General features: G+C 46.4%; 1 non-coding gene across 1 annotated transcript; it reads left to right on the top strand.

The window, feature by feature from the left end:
* Positions 1 to 724: 724 nt before the first annotated feature.
* trnaq-uug (transfer RNA glutamine (anticodon UUG)) lies at positions 725 to 796 on the top strand. The gene has a single exon. It is a non-coding gene; the product is annotated as a tRNA-Gln (tRNA).
* The last annotated feature ends 15,735 nt before the right edge of the window (positions 797 to 16,531 follow it).

Below are 16,531 nucleotides of genomic sequence, written 5' to 3'. Positions count from 1 at the left end.
TGTTCATGTTGATTGACCTGACAGAATATGACGGCTGGCCAGCAGTTAGCATCTGCCCATCTTGATTCATCTGACCCACTGACAGCATCCTAGCAGGTTAGCTGTTAGCATGAGTCTCACAGCACACTTGGGTCCACAAGGGCCCATATCCCCCATGTACACAGCTGGCTGAGCTGCTCTGCTTCCTAAACACATGCTGATTTCTGTACCCTGAGATCCTCCTGCTCCTTTACTGAAAAATAAGAGGATTCTTTCTGACTGGCTGAATCAGAGCTGAACCCGTTGCCTTTATACTCAATGCTTAAAAGATTTAATAGGAAGATCTGGATTTGAGAAAAGTCAATAGTAAGGGTGGATCTGCTGGTCTATGGTGTAATGGTTATCACTCTGGAGTTTGAATCCAGCAATCTGAGTTCAAATCTCAGTAGAACCAATCTTCATATTGAACAGACTCAGGTTATATCTCTATGGATGGGGGATGTTCCAATTTCAGTGGGTCAAAACGATTGGGCTGTGAGAATGTGGCAGTGTTGCTTGTCAATTAGTAGAGCTGTTTTCTCTATTTTGAGAATTAAAGACATGACGTTTATATGTTTAGCACTCTGGATTCAAACTGTATTAGAACCTGCCTTTGTCACATTTCCTCATCAAAGAAATTGTACGCTCTAGTACTAGTTGAGCTGTCTGTATTTGTATGCTTTTTTGTGTGAGAAACACATAAACAGGTTCTATGGTGTAATGGTTAGCACTCTGGACTTTGAATCCAGTGATCTGAGTTCAAATCTCAATAGAACCTTCAGACAACAATGTCATACATTTATATTATAGTAGCATCCCATTATTTCATTCACAACAGAGTTTTGCACAACATTCACCACTCCCCCCTCACACACACACACACACACACCCCGCAGTGCTACTTCCTACACCCCAGCATACAGCTTCTGTGCCCCCCCCCCCCTCACACAGCCTAGGGTGAGGACACAGCAGCACTGAAGACTTCTCCTCATGGCTCTGCACAGGGATACATCTTCTCTTGCAACCTTCTCATCCTCCCTCTCTTCTCTCTCCCCCCTTTCTCCCTCCTCCACTCCTCCATCGCCCTTCTCTCCTTCCTCTTTCCTCCCCTCCTTTTTCTCTCTCGCCTTACTCCTCACTTTCTCCCCTATGTTCTCTTATTATTTTAACAGATACACTTTGAGCACTCTGGCCAACTTCACACACACACACACACACACACACAGTTAGCCAGCCACGGGCCAAATCCAAAACAGAAGAAAACACACAGAAACAGCCGCTGGCTCTCTGAATAATATAATCTTCCAGACAGGACAGAGACGGGTCATACATCTTTCTATTGTTCTCAGGGCATGGTAGTTCCCATCTTCAGTACCACTGGGGATAACAGGCTTCTCCCTGGCTGAGGGCATGTGTCCTTGGGGACATTTATCAGCGCGACACCGCCCTGTCTGTCTGCCCGTGGTGGCGTTGGCATCTATGCCCTGAGCCAGAGTGGTGCTGATGGACACGTTTCCACACCAACGTCCCTGAAGACTCTCTTCTCCTCTATCTCTATCCTCCATGTCTAGTCCTTTATCTCAACTCTGCTCTTCAATCTCTACTCTACTTATATGTTCCTGCATCCCTACTCCTCTGTCTCTACTCTCTCTCTCTACTCTCTCTCTCTACTCTCTCTCTCTACTCTCTCTCTACTCCCCTGTCTGCAGTCTCAACTTACCCTCTTATTTGCCTACCTACAGAATCTCTGTTTTTGTTCCCTCTGTTTGTTCTCTGTCTGTATGTATGTGTGTGTGTGTGTGTAGCGTAGATACGTACAGACGGCAGGGCAGGGGGTGTGCAGTAATGGCTGCAGCATATCTGGCCTCCTACTCTGGAATGTAGAGAGAACAGAAGAACACTAGAGTCCACTCAGAGGAAGTACCCATCTACCAGGTCTATTCTTAGTCTGGACCCCCCCCCCCAGGGGAGGAGGGGGAGAAGGGGACAGAGGGGAGGGAGGGGAGTGGGGGGAGAGATATAGAGAAAGGGGAAAGAGTGAAAGAAAGACAGAAAGAAAGAATGTAAGATAGGCAGAGGAAAAGGGGAAGAGAGAGGTGGGGAGAGAGTGAGGTGAGTGGAGAGAGAGAAAGAGAGGGAGAGGGATGAATGGAAGGTGGTGTGCTATCTGGTGTCTGTCAGGGTCATTGCTAAAGTGGCTGGCCAGGCAGGATAGACAGGCAGGCAGGCAGGCCAGCATGCACAGAGAAGCAGAGCTCTAGTAAAGCATAGTGTGTGTGTGTGTGTGTTTGTGTGTGTGTGTCTACAGTCTGGCGTAGCCCGGTGTAGTTTATGTGTGTGTGTGTCAGTACAGTCTAGTGTAGCCTGGTATTGTGTGTGTACAGTCTAGCGTAGCCTAGTGTAGTGTGTGTTTGTGTGTGTGTCTTCGGTCTAGCATAGCCTAGTAGGAAGCAGCAGGATGAATGGATCAGCTCTGTGCCTCCAAATCCACTCTCTCTGAAGAGCTGCTGTAAACCCACACAAACACAATGTATGTAGCCCCAAGGGACTCACTCTCTCTCTCTCTCTTGCTCTCTCTCTCTCTCTCTCTCTCTCTCTCTCTCTCTCTCTCTCTTTCTCTCTCACACTCACTCTTCTGCTTTCTCTATTTTCTCTCTTTCTCCCTCTCTCGCCCTTGCCCTCCCTCCCTCCCTTTCCCTCCCTCTCTCTCTCCCTCTCTGTCTCTCTCCCTCCCTCCCTCCCTCCCTCCCTCCCTCCCTCCCTCCCTCCCTCCCTCCCTCCCTCCCTCCCTCCCTCCCTCCCTCCCTCCCTCCCTCCCTCCCTCCCTCCCTCCCTCCCTCCCTCTCCCCCCTCTCTCTCTCTCCCTCTCTGTCTCTCTCTCTCTCTTTCTCTGCTGTGCTCTGGTATCTCTCTCACATGCTTTGCTACTTGCCCGCTCAAGCGCTCTCTGTACTGTGTCACCCTCTCTTTCTCTGTCCTACAGTACAAGCACACTCACACATTGCAAAAACAGATATGGGTCAAGTATAGACAGATATGCTGTCTTTCATTCTCATGTTTTCTTACTTTCTTTCTTTTCCTTAGATCTTTCATCTCCCCTTGCTCTTTTTGTACGCCACTCGCAATAAAACAGTTAGTTACACACATGCACCCTTTGTGGCCGCCCACACATCACACACGCACACATCTCTCTCTCCCCCAGACTAAACAACTGTGGAAGGATACCGTGCCTCCCCCCCCCCCCCCACCTCGCCCCACCCGCCTCTACCTGCACCCACTCCATACAGCAGCATAATCCCCATTGTCATACACACATACAGCTGACATCACTGTGCGGCACCAGGACCCTGTGTGAGATCACAGAGTTCAAACACTGAGTCGATTCAGCAGACAGACACTGCTGACAGGCCCCTCTCTCTCCCTCCGTGCCTCCCTCCGAGAGACCTCCCTCTTTTTCTTTATCTCTCTCTCTCGCTTTCTGGTTCTCCCTCTGGTTCTCAAGCTCTCTTTCTCCCATCCTCTGTTTTTCTCTCAATCTTTCTTCCTCCCTCGCTTTCTAACTTGTCGAACTGTTTCTCCTTTCTGAATGACTCATTGAGACACACACATAAACACCCTGGCAGTACTTGGTTCCACTGTTGTCAGACTTTCATGCTGGACCAAGACTAGTCCTCATCTCAGAACAGTCTGAACAATCGTCAAAGAGCCCTTCATTCATATCCCATAATAATCTCGGAACCCTCTGAAAGCTGTGTTTATAAACTGCATATACAAGGGTATTCAGACTGCCGATCGATGCTGAGAGAAACGTCATGATCAGATAACTACTGCCGCAGGGCCAGAACATAGAAATCAGACGTGCTTCATCTGGTGCAGGTCTTCTGAAGTCTTAGAGAGTTATGGTCTAGAAACCTCCAGATAAGTTTATCTAGTCAGCTAACACTCAAGCAAAACCAAGACTTGACACTAACTGTCACTTCCTGTTCCCACAGGAAATAACACCTACCCTCAGCACTGGAAAGGTGACGATGTAAACAGTGCATATGATCAGCAGAAGTGTGGGACGTCTGAGCAAACAGGCTCCGCAGGCTGCTGAAATGACACGTACACAGCTCTAGAACCTAGTGAGAGATGACACGTACACAGCTCTACAACCTAGTGAGAGATGACACGTACACATCTCTAGAACCTAGTGAGAGATGACACGTACACAGCTCTAGAACCTAGTAAGAGATGAAACGTACACAGCTCTAGAACCTAGTGAGAGATGACACGTACACAGCTCTAGAACCTAGTGAGAGATGACACGTACACAGCTCTAGAACCTAGTGAGAGATGACAAGTACAGAGCTTGATAACCTAAGAGATGACACAAGCACCGTTCAGTTGGGGTCAATATCGGTTGTGCATTGTCCCAATATGCGTTAGGTGGGGTCGGTTGGGGTCAACAGTGATTGGGGTCAGTTTGTGTCAGTTGAGCAGTGTGTCTGTACTGTTTGCTGTCTGTCCTGTATTGTCTGTCCTGTATGCTGTTTACACTGTATGCTGTCAGTACTGTCTAATGTCTGTCCTGTATAGTGTCAGTAACTGTCTAATGTCTGTCCTGTATAGTGTCAGTAACTGTCTGATGTCTGTCCTGTATAGTGTCAGTAACTGTCTAATGTCTGTCCTGTATAGTGTCAGAAGCTGTCTCATGTATGTCCTGTATAGTGTCAGTAACTGTCTAATGTCTGTCCTGTATAGTGTCAGTAACTGTCTAATGTCTGTCCTGTATAGTGTCAGTAACTGTCTAATATCTGTCCTGTATAGTGTCAGTAACTGTCTAATCTATGTCCTGTATAGTATCAGTACTGTCTAATGTATGTCCTGTGGGAGTCAGGTGAGGGAATCGGGCTAGTAATCTGAAGGTTGCCAGATCGATTCCCGGTCGTGCCAAATGACGTTGTGTCCTTGGGCAAGGCACTTCACCCTACTTGCCTCGGGGGGAATGTCCCTGTACTTACTGTAAGTCGCTCTGGATAAGAGCGTCTGCTAAATGTCTAATGTCTGTCCTGTATGGTGTCAGTACTGTAAGCTGACTGTACTGTCTGATGTCAGTTGAGCATGGTGTCTGTCTAATGGCTAGTTGCCTAATTCCCAGACAGAGGGTTAGAATCACTCCTCTGTTGACATGGTTATGTAAACCACTTAGGCTCTGCTGTCCAAAATCACACTGCTTACATAAGCAAGTGGCCTGGCCTGGTCTGGCCTGGCATGAGACAAGCACGGCATGGGACTCAAGGCACGACAGAGCCATTCCTCTCGAGGGACCATCACAGCTCATGGTGGGGGAAGGTTGACCACTGAGACCCTGTCTGCAGTTTGTCAAACAGCTACTTCTTAAAATGGGACAAAACAGAGTACCCAGGGTCATTCTGTCCATGCACGGGGGACAGTGTTTATGTGGATAATATCTGTACAGTAGGAGTCTGATAGCACTCTCCCAAGAGTCAGGAGGGGTCTGAATACTGTTGATAGATTGGATCTCTCTTCCTCTCTCTTTCACTTTCTATATCACTCTTTCTCTCTCTCCCTCTCTCTCTCTGTCTCTCTCTCTGTCACACACTTCTAATCAGACCTGGGCTGGATGGGGAGTATGTGAGGGTGTTTGTGTGTGGAGGGGAGAGATGAAGGGATGGGGCAGAGGTTAGAATAGGGTCAGTGAGAGATCACAAGTTACCAGAAAGAGAGAGAGAGAGAGAGAGAGAGAGAGAGAGAGAGAGAGAGAGAGAGAGAGGCAGGACGAGGGAGAGGGACAGTAAAGAGTGGTGAGATATAGAAGTAAGTAAGTAAGTAAGTAAGTAAGTAAGTACATTTTATTTTATTTATAAAGCACACTCTAACACAGCAAGGCTGACCGAGGTGCTGAACAATAGCACAAAAAGACACCATAAAATACACAGTAAAAACAAAATAAAAACATTCAATAACATTAAATTAACAACTCAAATTACAATTCAAGAGGTAGTGGGAAACGCTAGTGCATATGAGTGTGTTTTAAGTTTGGATTTAAAAACAGACAATGAAGGAGCCTGCCTGATAGAAAGGGGAAGTTGATTTCAGAAGGTTTCAAAGTGATTGGTCAACTTGATTACATACCATAATGATTGAACCTTCCCATTCTCACCACAGCAAGCAGAAAAGTGCTTGAAGAGGGTGTAATTGCTATAATTTGCCTGGAAATAAACAACTTAAGCATCTGAGATAGTCTGTGTTCCCACTGAACATTTCAGAGCAGAACAGAGAAGAGGCGAGGAGAAGCGAGTGGAGTGAAGGGAGGAGAGGAGATGGGAGGAGAAGAGACGAGGGGAGAGGAAGAGAGGAGGGTTTGGGGGTAGCACCATGGGAAGGGTAGTAGCATGGAGACAGACTGAGAGAAGGGTGTTGACCTCTCTCCAAAGCTATGTGACCTCTTGTCTAGATGTGCTCTTGGAAGATGCTGAGGACTTCCGGTTTCTCCGCCCTGGCCAAAGAACACATGCTGGGCTGTGGTGGCACCAAGCCCTGGGCATGGGTCTGGGTCTAGAGCCTGGATATGGCCATGGGTCTGGACATGAGTCTGAGAGTGAACCTGGGGAGTAAAGCTGTTCCTTCCCCCACTGCCCTGCCAACCCCGGCCCACCCAACACACACACACACACACATACACACACATACAAACACACACAGTCTGACACACTCCCCTGCAACCCTGCAGAGATGTGGTTGCAAAACCACTTCCACATCACGGAAATACAATTCAGAGAATTAAGAGAAAATAGAACAGAGGATGCTCATTCCGTGTCCAGCATATAAATGAACACAGAGAAACAGTAACAGTAACACTATACAGCCTCCATACCAGAGAATGCTGCTCCAATTCTGTGGTCCATACAGAGTTGGCAGTTGGGCAGAGGCTGTGGGGGTCCATATCATGGCATGGCCTGGTGCCCTGGCCAGCGGGCAGGCTGTGTGGTAAGTACTGTAAATTGGCATGCCATGCATGGGCAGCATGTGGGCATTAGTGTGGTGGATCAGTGTGTGTGTGTGTGTGTGGGGGGGGGGGGGGGGGGGGGGGGGCTATACAAGACTGACACCTGTCACATGGCAGGCAGTCCAAAACACATGAATCTAGTTATGGCTCTGGTACAACACACACATGCACAGACACACACACCCTCCCGAGGACTGAGATAAACAGAGATAGGAGAACATCTAAAAGAGAGCCATAGAGGGAGAGGGGGGATAGACAGAGGGAGAGAGAGAGAGAGAGAGAGAGAGAGAGAGAGAGAGAGTATCATGCCCTAATGAGCGTACCCCTATAGGCACAGTTTATGCTGACATGGTTTCCTTTACCAACAAAGAATGGCATTTTACACACACAAACATGCACTAGTAGATGCACACCTACACTTGGAGACAATACTTTGTCACAAAACACACAACACACACAACTGAAGACATTTCATGCACTCATACCCTATGTTTTACTTTAGAGTCCTATCCTATATATATATATATATATATATTGTATATTCCATGATCTGTCTTTCCCCCTCTGTATCTCTATTCCACTAGATTTACTACATATTGCCATCTGTCTGTGTCTAAGCAAAGCTACCAGAACCAATACTGACCCAGACCAGTGAGTTAGAGGGCAGAGTACCAGGCGTGAGAGGTATACTGTGGATACCAGCACATATGTAGACAGTTTAAAGAGATACCAGCACAGACCAGCACAGACCAGCCTAGAAGACAGACATATTCAATTAAGACAGGGCAGACAGACAGCTAGCCTGCCAGAAGTGTAGACACAGTCCTAGTCAGTCAACTAGTCAGTCGGTCAGTCAGTCAGTCAACTAGTCAGTCAAAATGCCAACCAGCCAGTCAATCACTCAGTAATCCAGCCAGGTAGTCAGTCAGTCAGTAAACCAGTCAGTCAATCAGTTAGCCTGATGTCATCCAGACCTCCCTCCACCCCCAGAGAGAATGATAGAGGGAGAAGGAGAGAGGAAGGAGAAAGAAAAGAGGATAGAGAAGTGACCTTTCTGTATGCTTATCTCTAGGGGCACTCATCTCACAGTCTCTCTTCATGTCAGTCTCTCTCTTTCTCTCTCTCTCTCTCACGCACACATACACACTTACATGCACACACAAACACTTAGGTGAAAGAGGATTTACCCTCTGTCAGTCATATGAGTCATTTAAGAGACAGTCCTGCACTGTCACAACACTGAATGACAGAGTGTGTGTATGTGTGTCTGTGCAAGCGTGTGTGAAAACATTATGGGATGCTCCTCTGGATATCCCTATACAGTGACATATACATTGCAATACACATACGCGCGCGCACACCGCCGTTGTTTCTGCACCGCTGGGCTGTGTTACTACTACCTACGTCATACCGCATCCCCAGCTCGAGGCAGGGGGGCATTTCCCGCTGAAGGTCTCGCTCTCTCGCCTCTACAACAAGACCTGCGCGGAAAATACCGAAAACCACGGGGGATTTGCGGTGTAACCTAAGCTGTTATTGACATAAGCGTATTACCATCCAATAATAGCGGACCGGTATAAACAATCCGATGGACCATTTAAATAACCCATTCACGGAGTATGTCGCCCTCTGCGCTACGCCCCCCAATCACAGCCCTGAGACATTGTAGGCAAACCAGTTATGAATTCAGTATTGTTCTCCCCGTCATCACTAGGCTGGTTTACTACGTAAAACCCTGAAAATAAGCTACTGAAAACTACGCAAAATAATATTTCTCAAAGACCACACACACGGTTCTTGTTCAGCAGACAGAGGTGGATGTCAGCAGGACCGCCAATGTCGGGGTGCAATGGTGCAGCTACCGTCCCTGAGACAAGCAGCCAATCAATACGGGGCTATGCCTCTTATAGCTCACTGTCTACAACTTAGAATAGCTTATCTATCCATACAATGACTGAAAACAATAGTATTTTTAAGTGGTAACTTCAAAGTGCGCATTTGCCATCACGTTCGTTATTATCTTCATTGGATCTACTCACGGTCACTGCCGACTGTCTCACGGCATTGCATGCCGTCTGTCGTATCTCCGCCGCGCTCCCGGGTTTCAGCAGGTTTTTTGTAAATCTCCGGGTCGATTCCGCTGCCATTTCTTCATCTGAACGGTGGAACACCCCTCCCTCGATTCAACAACCACTGTTATTGACGTCTATTTTATTTAGCAGTAGATAACGAGCGTCGCACGGCTGTCCTTTCAGCAACCGCACTCTCCCCTCGCCACTCTCGCGCTGCGCCTACACACTGCTCTGCGCGCGGATGATGCCTATTCAGCGAGATTCTACCAATGCCCGTGCGCTCCTGAGTTAAAGGAAGCGGAATTAATTCTCGGTTTCTGTCTCATCCTGCCCCCCGCTAACTAGACACCACTGCAGACAACTGTTTGTGTTTGTCTAGGCAACGAGACGGTGCAACAAGTTAACACGTTTTTCAAATGTGCAAGACTATTTGTTTGTTATTTTGTGCCAACTCCAAAAACATCTGGCCAAATGAACAAACTAATTTCCAGATGACAAGATTCCCTACGGTTAGCGTGAGATTCCAACAGAACAACGTTCTGACGGAATAAGCGTCGGTTATAAATCAGTGCCTCCACGTCCGTTGATGCAGCAATAGGCCCGCCTTTAAAGGCCATGGCCGCATCACAAACCAGACAACATGGTCACATTCACAAGACCCCGGGAATGTCCGAGACTCATCCGCGGTCCACCCACAAACCGCTCCAGTTTACGGTTAGTAAGCAAGATAGGTGGTTAAACATCGCCATCGTGTGTTCGTTCTTGGATTAAATTTATGTGATTGATAAAAGGAAAATCGTGGATAAACTCATCCATTTTGGCTATTCGGACTATTCCACAACCAGTGGTGAAGTCGCTCGCCAAGCGCTCGCATTTTCTATTGATGTCCCTGCCTGAACTGAACCGTGTCAAACCTATGTTCCTGAGCTGTACGTATATTGAGAAGGGAAGTTTGTATATTGCATTGTATTGCACACATATTGTAGGCAGCTTGGAAGAAAAAAATAAGTTATGAGTATCTGTAATGAGGGGCTTGTGGGGCCTCCCCCCTCCCCTCAGAGTCTGCCACTGCCAACAACCATTGTGTCTTATGGTTGTGGAATAAGGATAATAACTAGTGCCACATTGTACAAAACCTCATGGCACGTTTAAGGAGGGTTTGGTCAAGTAGAAATGATGCCAGACATCAGAAATGTGCATGAATGGCACCTCTCAACTTTTCCAAGTAAAAAAAAAAAAAGTGGTTTAGTTGCAGTTGGAGTGCTGATAACCGTCAGTGCTGATTAGACAACAGCACTCCAATTACAACGACTGTCCACTAGACGGAAGCAGAGTATAGGAAATGGTCGACAGTTTGTTCTCGCCAGAGCAATGTAGAACAGTGCAACCTGTTTAAGTCATCAGACGAGGCCTGGACACAAGATGATGTTTAACTGGAAACAGAAGAATGAAAAAGTTGTGTGCGTGAGACAGAGAGACGGGTTAGGGTCGAAGAGGGTGGGCGGGGGCGGAGGGGAGTTAAGGCGGATAACAGAGAGAAGGGGGGAAAAGAGAGGGAGATGGGCAAGAAACAGACAGAAAGAGAAGGGGGGAAAGGAGAGAAAAAGACATTCAGAGAAGTGAAAAGTGAGAGAAGTAGGGAGAGAGAGGTGTGGACCTGAGGGATACTAGCAGCAGGATCACATATATCTCTCAGCTGCCCCATGCTGAGGAACCTGACATCTCATTTCCTGTGCAGTCGCACCTTTCTCCCTCAGACATCATTTACAGGGTGGGAATGTGTGGGAGAGAGAAAGAGGAACAGTGTGTGTGTGTGTGTGTGTGTGTGTGTGTGTGTGTGTGTGTCCAATGCAGCATTGTCAAAAAGAGACAAGCTGATAGTAGATATACAACCTTGGAGAGAGAGGGGATAGGGAGGGAGAGAGAGAAAGAGGAAGAAAGAGAGGGAGTGAAAAATTGTGAGGCGTTTCAAATGAACCGCCAGATGTCCAGATTTCCCCTCTCATTTTCTCTCACTGTACATATTGAGCAGCCAAATCAAATCACTCTGCATCAAAACTGAAATGAATACAACACAAATGCAAACAGACCCTATGTGGATCTGGACAAGTCAAGGACTCCAGTAACAGCATCAACATTCTCACTCTCTCACACACACACACACCTACACGTACACACAAACAAACACACACACACAGACACAAACACACACACAGACTCACGCCCAGTAACAGCATCAACCTTTCTCAATCTGGTTCTGCTGTCTCCATTACTCTAAAGTGGTTCAACTGAGGACATCTCACAAGCTCATAACGGATTCTTGACACACACTCAACTCAGTACCTACACACACACACACACTCAACTCTGTGTCTGCCCCTACACAAACACACACACACCTATGGTATTTGAAACCTCAGCAGAACATAGCCTCTGCCAGAGACACTGCAATGTGTGTGTTGGCAAGGTCAAGTTGTATGAAGGTTTGTGTCTGTATGGATCTATCAACACTCTTGTTTTCCCCGGGAGTCTCCTGTATTTCACACCGATCTCCCGCCCCCCTCCCCTTTTGTTATTTTTTCTGTCAAACTCCCGTAACTTGTCTGGCCCAAACCTCATTATATGAATAATCACGTCAATATATTATTCCAAGGTTGTCCTGTTGCCAGATCTTGTATGAAACACATCCTACGCACATAATACATAGCCTATCATACCATTTTCAACCCATTTGTGACCTCAACCTGGCGACCTACGACCCAGTTGCGCTGTTGATATCTGCGCAGGTAGACGGGAGAATTTGAATTGTAGACGGGGGAATTTGAATTAAGAAGAAATGGAAGAAATTGCATTAAAAGTTTGAGGTGCTGCTATGGCGGAAAAAAATATATGGCTGCATATTTTACAATATACGGACGAGCTATAACTATATACATTTATAGTTATAGTAGTATACAACTGCCTATTGGCAATAAACAAATGGATGCATGATAACTTTCTGAAATTAAATGAAGACAAAACCGAAGTCCTACTATGTGGACCCAAATCCAAAAGAGAGATGCTTACTAAGAATCTAGGAGGCTTAACCCCCTGTTTTACGTAAACCAGAGGTGACGAGTCCAGTGTAATCCTGGACTTCAATTTCAACTCTCACATTAATAAAGTGACCAAAACAGCTTTCTTTCACCTGAGGAATATAGCAAAGGTACGACCATTCATAAACCAAAATGATGCAGAGAAGTTAATTCATGCTTTTATATCCAGCCGGCTGGATTACACTTTTCACTTCCACCACTGAAAGACTAGCCTGGTCCTAACCAGACCCTCGTACATTTCATTTGTACAGAGGGTCTGGGATTGCTCCATTGACAAACGTTAACTTCCTTGAAGGCGGGTCCTCTGTTGAAGTTTAAAACTATTGGATCTGCCCAGAGCCACTCTGATATGCCATAACAATCGCAAGCGTTCGCCTGAGCCAACTCCTTCACCACTACAGTAACAAAGCTAGCTGCCGTAGCTGGAAAATCAAACTTTTCCCGAACCCCGTGGGGAGGAGGGCCACAACATCATGGCCACCAACAAAACTCAGCAAGGAATGTTCTTGCTCCGGCTTTAACCTATGGATATTCGGCAGCGTTGCCACAACCGCAGAATAGTTTTGCTTGTATCTTTCTCCGCCGCCATTACTGAACTACTCAAACTAGTGCACGACATTAATGTCATCGTTCTCAGCCACTCCCTCTGTTCGCTGATTGGACCTACAAAAAAATTGTTTCTGGAAACCGACTTCAGAGCCGAGCTCCCAGACCTAGTACAGAAGCAAAATACAAATTGAGCGAAAGTACGTAGGAGGGCAGAGCCAGGCTACTGACAGACTACAGCTCATTCAAAATTCTGCAGCTAGATTATTAACAAAAACTAAAAAGAGAGAACACATTAGTACTGTCTTAGCCACTTTACACTGGCTCCCTGTTACCTTCAGAATTGACTTTAAAGTCCTTCCTCACATACAAAGTTCTACACGGACAAGGACCTATTGCTAACTCCCTTATAAACTACTCACCAGGTAGAACACTGCGATCTTCAAATACAGGCCTATTAGAGGTCACCCGAAGCAGTCATAAGAAGATTGGTGATTCGGCCTTTGTCAATTACGGCCCAAAACTATGGAACAAATTACCCATAAATATAAGGGAAGCAAACACGCTAGACATTTTTAAAAGACGGCTTAAACCTACGTTTTTACTGAAGCATTTAAGTAATGTTATCTCAAAAGGGTTTTACTACTTTTATAAGTTATATTATTGTTCTTATTGATTTGCTATTTTAATTATTACTTTTGTCACTTGTATTATTGTTTTTATTGATTTTATGTAAAGCACCTTGAGTTACAATTCTTGTATGAAATGTGCTATATAAATAAAGTCTTACTTACTTACTTACTTCCTTACTTATAACTCTTGCATCCTCTGTCTCTGACCCCCCACCCCCCTCCCATTTTGAGATCTTCCGAATTGTGGTAGTCAAATGTTGACAGGTATGACATGTATATTTGTTACAGTAGTAACGGCAAGTATCCGAGGAACCCTAGCACCCAGCACAGAGTCACATGCAAACACACACACACACACACACACCCACACACACACACACACACACACACACCTAGTAGTGCCTGTGTGAGCGTCACTCCCATTATGATACAGTATTACTATAAGAACTGGTCCAGCTCTTACTGTATGAGTGTATGTGTGAGTTTTTTTTTTTTTTATATGTATGAGTCTGTGTATGCATGTGTGCATATGTAAGTGTGTGTGTGAATCTGTGTGCACGTGTGTGTGTGTTTGTGTGTGTGTATGCCTGAGTCTGTCTGTGCATGTGTGTGAGCCTGGGGTAAAATCAGGCAGATGAAAGCATGTGATGAGGACTAACTCCTCAGCAACCTGACAGCTGTATAGAACTCTAGAGAACCACTGACTAATCAACTCTCTCTCTCTCTCTCTCTCTCTCTCTCTCTCTCTCTCTCTCTCTCTCTCTCTCTCTCTCTCTCTCTCTCTCTCTCTCTCTCTCTCTCTCTCTCTCTCTCTCTCTCTCTCTCTCTCTCTCTTCACCCCCAAAGGCCTGGGTTTAGGTGGACTGGCTGGGGAACTTGAAACAAAATGGATTTCATCTTTAAGCTCTTTCAAACCCTGCCAGCTGCTGCTCTCTTTTTACCAGTTTTTTTCATCTTTTAATATTTTATTTCAAATACTTCAACCAACTTGAGCCATATTGTGTGAGATGAAGGGTGAACACCAGTCCTTCAAACGCAGACAGTAATTGAGAGATAAAACAAATTTGTTCTCAACTTCTGAGAACCGAGATGGGGACACACACACACACACATCAAATACCCCCACCCATGACAGAAGGTCCGAGAACATCACTCTTCTCCTAGCGCCGCTAAACACTGCTCTGTGATAGGTCAACTCACTCTTCTTCATGTCTACATTTAGCATCTTATCCAGAGCAACTTCCATTAAGTACAGGGACATTCTCCCCCAGGTAAGTAGGGTGAAGTGCTTTGCCCAAGGACACAATGTCATTCGGCACAGACGGGAATTGAACCAACAGCCGTCTGATTAATAGCCCAATTCCCTAACCGCTCAGCCATCTGTTGTGGTGCTTTCTGAGAGGTTAAGTCTTCTCAAATTGGTAGAGTGTTCATAAAACAGATGCTGTATTCATCACACACAGAGGCTCAAGGTAACTACCAATAGTACTGTACGGTAATGAATTCATAAGATCTTTCTTTCTTTCAAAACTTGACTTCTGAGAAAAGATTGACTTCTGAACTTGTCAAAAGACTGGGGACTGGTGTTCCCCCTAGTGGTCATGTGTTTTTGGTTCTCACACAGCAAGGGACCCCATTAAAGGGTTAAAGACAAAACACATTTGCCTTCAGGAACATTACGTTCTATTATGTTACTTTCCAGTTCAATTAGCTGCATAGGAACTGCAATCAGATCCCATCCACATGGACTGCAGTTTGTTCATGCAGGTTTGGTTGCAGTACCTCTGGGTCTCCATGGGGGGGAGTCACCAGACTGTGTCTGAGAATTAACAGCTGACCAAACTATGCCAGGAGGTGCAATCAACCCAGAATAGGCCCTCTCACCCTTCTCCCCTCTTTCTCTCCTCTCCCCTATTTTTCCTCCCTTGTCGCTTCTTTCCTTTTTTCTCCCCCCTTTGTCTCCAAACACCTTTTCCTTCTCTTCATCCCTTCCTCACCCCTCTCCTTACTTCTCCTCTCCTTCCTTCTCCTCCTCACTCCCCTCAACCTTCTCCTTGCCTTTCAGACTAACAGATTTAATCTGCGCATTTGCCAAGAACAACACTCTAATCAGTGGGTTTCCTCTCATTAAAAGTTAATTAGAATGACACAAGCTTCCTGCGCAAGAAAGTATTGGCCACTTAGAACTCATTAGGCCGAAGGAAAACATCACACTTTGGAGCTGGTGGAGCTGGACACGCGCACACACACACATGCACATTCTTATGCATACTAACACAGACTCACACACACACACCTGCAGACACACTCATGAACACGCACACACATCCGTGCCCTGCAACCCTCAGTCTTCAGTACATGTGCACTCTCCCTTCACTTTCATTCGTTTTCACATCTGGAGCCCTACTTCTTCCAGATCTGTCCATCCCACTCTCCTTCTCCATCTATCCATTCTCCTCTCCTTCTAATAGATCCCTTCGTTCTGCTCTCGTTCTCCCACATCCCTCCATCCTTGTCTCCTTCTCCACAATTCGTATAGCCCCCTCTCGCTTCCTCTCCTTAATGAATCATGAAGTCTCCTTAATAATGTTGTTTTGGGGAGCAAGAGGAGGGAAAACACTCAGTTTGTTTTCCTTTAATTAGTCACCAGGTTCTGCCTGGGCGGGAACCTAAGTCCTGCAGCAGGCCGTGGAGGAACCTTGGGCCTGCAGCGGCGTTGCCAGGTGGACTCGAGATGGACGGGCACAAGACCAGATGGAAACGGAGCAGGAAGCACAGGGAGGCGGGCGTTGAGAGGCGACCACAATGGTAGGAAACAGGCCTGCAGCTCCCAGACCAAACTGGAGTGAGGATGGAGGGATGGAGGAAGGGGGAGGGGAGCGAGGGAAGGAGAGAAGAAGGAGGGCACGAAAGGGTTTGGAGAAAGAGGTAGAATGATGAGAAAGGGAAGCCCGAGTCATTCTTGGGAGCGTGACTTATTTTTGACTGTGACTGGAAGTCTGTGTTAGATGCCTGTGTGTGTGTTTGTGAGAGAGGTACGTGCCTATGGACATGGATGTGTGTGTGCATGTGTTTATGTGTGTGTATGAATGTGTATGTGTATTTGTGTGTATGTGTGTGTGTGTATTTGTGTATGTGTGTGTGTGAGTGCGTGTG

Source organism: Hypomesus nipponensis, chromosome 15 (assembly GCF_054491055.1).
Source record: "Hypomesus nipponensis isolate SF chromosome 15, ASM5449105v1, whole genome shotgun sequence".
NCBI classification, from domain to species: Eukaryota; Metazoa; Chordata; class Actinopteri; order Osmeriformes; family Osmeridae; genus Hypomesus; species Hypomesus nipponensis.
This window is presented reverse-complemented; position numbering and strand designations above follow the sequence as displayed.